The following is a 6,768-nucleotide window of genomic DNA, read 5'->3' on the forward strand; positions in this document are numbered from 1 at the left end:
AAAATTCAGTATCTGAATTCTCAGGACTCATAAAACCAATTAGAAATGTCTGGCTGTCAGCTAGTCACATCACACTCACGCTGCTTCACACCACAAGTGATGATCCATGACTAACACCAGGAGGCAAATCCCAATTCCAAGGGTTTCTAAAAACTACATTGTCTTATTGCTAAATTGTACACAATGCATTTTCTTGGCAACTTTATCAATTAACACTATGGGATAATTATAAGGGTTTGATTAGCGTAGTATTTCAAAATTGCATAATTATTTAAATGTAACTTCTAATAGATGTTAGAATAGGAAAGCCTTCAGTCATGCCTAATATAATCACCAAAAAGATTTACCAAAAAAATTACCACTACTGAAAAGTCTTTCAGTTGTATGTACAAATACACAATTCAACTCAATTTTACCAAGTGAAAATATTACACTGTTAGTGCCAATTACCATCAGATCTTCTGTGATAAAGGACAAAAATAAATGTTGTAAATGATGTATGTCAATTCTTCTGCAAGGCTGTTTCATATAAGTTAAAACAGCTCAAAATTTGCCAGGATTTTATATTAATTCTTACTATAATATTTTAAAATACTAATTTTAAATGCTCCATGGAGTAAACCTATTTTGAAGGCTTAGCACAATAACGAAGAAATTTAAACAGGAAAGTTTAAGCCCAGAAGTTTAAGAAATCTTTTCTATATATAACAAAATTACCAACTTCAATGGATTCCACTAAAAAGCATCACTATAAAACTCACACAAAGTAAATTGAAATACATATGGCAGAATGTGCAATCCAAAGCATGGTCACACAACACAGTAAATGATAAAGGTTAGGCAACAAAAGTTCAAATTAACATATAAGTGAACGGTTGTGTGCAAATTTTCATGAATAAGAAATTATTCATTTGGAACATTTTATATACAACTTGTTTACAATTTAAAACAAGTACAATTGAAAACATTTCTATGAAAAAACCACAATAAAACCAAATAAAACACTGAATAACAGTCTTACAAACTGGTCTCTCTCAGGAATTTTTAAGCAAATAGCTGTGTGGTACTATTCTAAGAAATACCCTCTTCCTGCTCAATCATTTCTGTTTTAACTGAAAACACATCTGCCAGCATGTGTTTTGGAATTTCTGAACCCCGGACTTTCAGGGCATAACAAGCATTCTCCACTTTGGCCAGGCTCTGTTTCAAGGTGTACAGCTTCTTAGAAACTTCATAAGGCCCTGTGTTGCCAATGAATGAGAACCCATCATAAACCTGACGTAAAAACTGGCTGACTTCAAAGGGTGTGTCAATGTCCCCATTCCCCACACTGTTAATACACATCCGCATCAATTCTCCAGTTAAATCAGCCACTCCGAGGAGGTAATCAACAGGCGTGACTCTCAGGCTCCAAGTGAGCAGCTGCTTTTCCTGTGCATCAGAGGAGGGAGTCTTGTTTTCTTTTCCACTGTCTTCTGTTGTAAATATTAACTGTTTATTAATTTCATCCATGCTGATTAATGATCGTGTTTTGATGAAATGTTGAAAAGAGACAGCTTCTACATACTCCTGCAGTCCCGTCGTAATGGCTTGGTGGAACTGATGCATGTCTTCTCCTGATAGCTCTTGGGCTACCTGTAATATTTTTTGTCTGACGCCATCCAATTTAATTTCTGATTCGGTCAATATTTCTTCCATATCAGGTGCACTTGTAATCCTATGGAGGAGAAAAATTGTCCTTTTACTTTCCACAGTTATATCCCGGCTGAGCTTCACAAGCCTCTCGTATTTGTCATGTCTCGCATCCAGCTCCTGCTGGAAGGATTTGAAGGCCAACATCACGGGAGAAGATGAATTAACATCCTTCCCCTCTCTTCTTTGGTTAAGCGGGAAGTTGTCATGCTTCCTCTTCCTGAACCCTCCTGACCCTTCTTTGCCGCTCATGTCTGGTCGACCTTCGCTGAAACGCTCGGACAACGAAGCGCAGGAGCTGGGGAGCGCGGGGACCCTGTATGTATTTTTTAAACTCCCTGATTTCTGTGATTTTGTTTGCCATTGATTTCTAGGTTCATTACACCATGATTTGATAATATTCATAGGATAATTTTAATTCTTTTGCTTTTACTTAAGTATGCTTTATTGACTACAGGGCTGTGAAAAGCCTAATGCAATGCTGAGAAGAATGTGAAGTCTTGTGCTGGGTGGAACACTCTGTAGATGTCTTTTAAGTTTGTTTAACTGATATTTCTTTGTTGATTTTTTTACTTGATCTACTTCTGATAGTGTGGTACTGAGGTTTATTACTATGACTGCATAATGTTCAACCCATCTTCCTTATTTGGTGTTGTTTGCTTTATGAGGTTGCATGTACTGGTATTTGATACATGTAAGTTTATGATTGTTACATTGTTCCCTTAACCAATCTGTAGAGATCTTCTTTGGCTTTTCTGATCAGTTTTGACTGGAAATGCACTTTGTTTGAAAATAAGATAATTTCTATGGCATTTTTTTGAGGGGGCTCCTATTGCATAGATTATTATTTTCTATCATTTGATATTTAGTCTATTAATTTATTTTTGATAAATTGTATTTTTTATGCAGTATACAATTAAATTTTACATTTTGACCCAATTTATTCTTCTGTATCTTTTGACTAGAGAATTGAGATCATTGATATTGAGAGTTATTACTGGAAAACATCCACTTTTCGGTTATTGTATTGTTTTTCTGTTGTTGCTTTCTTTTTTCTCCCCTCCTACTAAGTATTCAGCCTACCTGATATGTTCATTCAATTAGGCTCTTTCACATTGCTAGTTTCATTATGTCTTTTTAGGATCTCCTTGAGAATTACTTAAGTGCATGTAGAAACTCAAAAGGAAAAGTAAAGGGGGTGGGGAGGGTTGAGAAAAAAGCACACCTCCCCTAAACCTAAAATATAAAGGAAGAAAAAGGGAGAGCATTTAAAAATTCCTCTGTCTTTGTGAATGAATAGTTTCTTTCTAGGGTCTGCAGTACTAGGATCCATGTTATGAGAGAGAGATACTGAGTCACTATGAAGACATACTTTATTTCTACACTGATATTTTTGATTCATACTGCTTATTTTACTCTTTAATATTGTGAAAATTTACAAATTACTGTTAGAGAAGCTAAAGAAATCCAAAGTCCTTTTAAAACAATGTCTGCAGTCCCATCTCTCAAGTACTTGTGCTCAGCAACCGAGCTTTTAAAACTTTCACCCCTGACATTACTGGAGTCAATATGTTCTCCCCTAAACAGGACCAACTGATTAATTTATTGTGCACTGGGCAGTCATATCACCTTCAAAGATGTCTCATGTCTTAAAAATGACATGCTTCCAGACATGGCACGTTCCACAGAACCATAGCTCCAAGCTACCCAAGTAGATAGTTCTTAAACTCAACTTGTAGTCTAGAATTATTTTTAGCTTTTCTGGAAGAGTACTGGAGCTTAAATCTTCAAACACAGTTGGACTAAGAAACCATAATTGTCCTTGTAAATGTTGCCGCTTACTTATGTATGTATCAGAGGCAGTAATTTCCAAAACAGATTTTTTTTTTAGAGTAGCTACTATGTGTAATTTATTCATGAGACAAATATAGGAATACCTATGTGTTTTGGATATTATGCTAAGATATAAGCTAACTAGCAAAAATGAATCATCAGGGTCCAAATAATAGCAGCAGATTGAGCTAGGAGGGCCAATAGTGGGTTCAGGGTTGAGGTGGGCAGAAGAGGAAAAGGACCAGCCTGTGATGAGTGGGAGCATGGTCCAGACAGAGAGCACAGCATTGCGAAGGTGGCCCAGAAACAAAAGCCCTAGTTTTGGTTGTTCTATGTACAGGTTCTGAGAGATCTTCAATGCAGGCCAATTCTGACGTTTCCACCTTTGTTGTTGTTATTCTTTCCAATTTATTTAGACTTTAGCACTTGGTGAAAATGAGCCTCTGGGAAAGCAGTCCAGTCACAGGTGAAAGCTGACATCACTCTGAACAGAGTTTAAAATCAGGGACGAGGGGCCGACCTGATAGCTCAGCAGACTAAAGCGCCTGCTTAGGCAGAGCACAGTGGCTGGTTTGATCCCTGGTGTGCTGTCCCAGCCTCATCTCTGGGACAGACTGAGACAGCGATTGAGACTGGGCATGGTGGCACACACCAGTAATCCCAGCACTTGGAAGGCTGAACACAGGGGAATCACTGAGTCTGATCTATGTAGTGAAACACTGTAGACCCTGTACTAAATACATTAAAAAAAAGAAGAAGAAAGAAAAAAAAAACTGAAGAAGAGATTCCTGAGGTGTCAAGCAGGTGGTGCTAAGTTGCCAATGGTCCCAATCCCTTGGTGACATCATTGCTAAGGCAACTGCCTGAGTGAAGATCTTCTGCCAGCAGCAGATGCTCTCTGAGGGACTCCTTACTAGAAGGCTCAGAGCACAGTGGGGGAGGCAAGGGAACGAGGAAGAGAATGACAAGTCTGAGTGTCCCACTGGAAGGCTGGGCCTCCTGTGGACAGAAAGTGCTGTGCCAGCCTTCCATGTGAATGGAGGGGGTGACAAATGGGGACAATTTGCCACCTCTTGGAACCATCAGAACCTGGGCTCTGAAGTATGTCTGGGTCTGCTGGACTTTCATCCAAGGAGTTCTTTGGTCTTCACCACCAGATTCCTGTCCAGTTCTGCCATGGCATCCTCAGCCATATGGCTGATCTGTTTCTCTATGAGTCAAATGGTATCCTCTGAAGTCTTGTCCTTTGACTTCTTTAGCTTATTCATTGCATCAATATGAGCCCTCCATCAAGAGTCTTTGGCTTTGTTGGTATTCTGTTTGGCCAGTTTCACCAGCATCTCCCTGTGATCCCTGGTTACTTTAGGACTAGGTACCCAAATCAATTCCCCTTTCACTTCTGGGTTCAGATTCATTCAACTTTCTTTTATGGACTTGATAGCTGTAGCTATACATTCTGGGAAGCTGGCCATATTTACCTAAATCAACTATGGCAATTTCACGGTGATCTGGCTAATCTGGTTTGAAGCAAGCTTCCCACAGTAGTGACCATTGTAATATGATCAAAGGATCTTGCTGAAGTCCTTATATTGAGAGTCCTATTGAAATTATCGTTGAGAGCTTCTTTCACAGACTTCATTTCTTCATACACCTCTTACAAGTTGATTATACCTTCAACAAAAGCTGTATTAATATTCACTCTGATTTGGGACTGTCCTTTCCCATTGGCTTTGGCTTTCGTGGTTGCAAAACAGTGAATTGGTAGGGCCTGATAAGCCATGTGTTGGCTATGGTCAGGCTCTCTTCCATTCACTGAAATTTCTGAAATAGGTCTGATCCAGATTCCAAGGTAATTACAAGAGGCAGGGTGGATCAAAAGGAAGCATTTTAATCCCAAGGCCATGATTAAAGACAATCCTTGTGAATATGTCTGGACCTCGAGGTCACTTACCAGATACTGCCCACATTACTAATTGCTCCAAAGCAGATTTGATCTGAGAATTTCTTAGGTAACTGTATTCCTACCATATCTATTTATAAGGAAAGTATTACTTTGGGCTTATTTCATCATTAGTGTTTGGGATTGTGGCTAACAACAGATTGAGTTAAACCCCAGAATTTTTGAGGTGACACGTCCTTCTTGGTGGCTATCAATTTCCATCCAATATGGTTTGTACAAATCCTACACTGGGCAACAGTCCAGGCATACCAGGGAAACCAACTGTGTTCTGTAGAAGGGCAGCTTGTCAGATTCAAGTTGCAAACTTTATATATGGTGAGCGTCTCATGAACATATCCATGAGGGTTCACATAAGCAGCCATCAGCCCACATAAGGATAAACTAAATATTTCATTTTTGTTTGCTATTTCTGTTTCTTGATATTGTTTATAGCAAAGGGAGGTACACTGATTGATCATGTCTAATTCACAGTGAAGTTGTTGGATAGCACTACCAATTTCAAGTAGTTGAATTCTTGAAACATCAATAGGAAGGCAAGCAGCTACTCTGTAAGAAAACTCTATTGGATTTGAAGGAAGAGAATCATCTTTAAGATTTTCATCCCATTCACATAGCTGTTTCTTAATTCTATCCATTAAGGTTTCAGCATCCTATAATGAACATAGCCAGAGAGGCCACCAAGTCAGATTTGCACAGTGAAACTTTCTCTTCTGGTATTTCTGTCACCATTTACAGTGAATATTGGTGTTCCTAGGAGACAGGTTTTGAAGGAAATATCTGACACTTTGTGATTTTAACTGAACTGCAGGCATAGTTGAAGGTATATTCTTCCTGAATACACATTCAGGAAGAATTTGCACTTTAAGCTTGCTGGATTCCATCTGACTTGTGTTCTTAGCTCAAGGACTTTGAATCTTTGTCTTCCAACTGCTTTCACTTTCATTATTTCAATTCTGAAGTCTTTTTTTTTTTTTTTTTCTTGTGGAAAGGGAGATTGAACTCAGGCCCTTGCGCTTGCCAGGGAAGCGCTTACTCCACTGAGCCATCTCTCCGGCCCCAGAAGTCTTACTCTTCTCTGTAGACATCTATCTCTGCTGTTGTTCCAAACTGTGCTTCTCTTTCCTATATATTACTATATGCAAGAACAGCAAAAGTTCTATCTTTTTTTTTTTCAGATGTTACATCAAGTATTTAATTTCTTCAATGATGTACTGCTTTTGTAAATAAAACCAAAATCAGCGATTATATTCAAAATGCATGTAAAAAGTCATTTGAAAAAAAAA

The 6,768-nt window shown here is 38.4% G+C and overlaps 3 pseudogenes across 1 annotated transcript; all 3 read right to left on the reverse strand.

The window, feature by feature from the left end:
- Positions 1-227: 227 nt before the first annotated feature.
- On the reverse strand, positions 228-2,002 carry LOC101584559 (annotated as a pseudogene). Its single transcript, XR_001116978.2, has one exon. The product of XR_001116978.2 is annotated as a translin-associated protein X pseudogene (transcript).
- A 2,647-nt stretch (positions 2,003-4,649) lies between these two features.
- LOC101584946 lies at positions 4,650-5,440 on the reverse strand (annotated as a pseudogene).
- Positions 5,441-5,573: 133 nt separating this feature from the next.
- Positions 5,574-6,768, reverse strand: part of LOC101586526 — a 4,911-nt pseudogene continuing 3,716 nt past the window's right edge.

Source organism: Octodon degus, unplaced genomic scaffold, assembly GCF_000260255.1.
Source record: "Octodon degus isolate 3935 unplaced genomic scaffold, OctDeg1.0 scaffold00523, whole genome shotgun sequence".
Lineage (NCBI taxonomy): Eukaryota > Metazoa > Chordata > Mammalia > Rodentia > Octodontidae > Octodon > Octodon degus.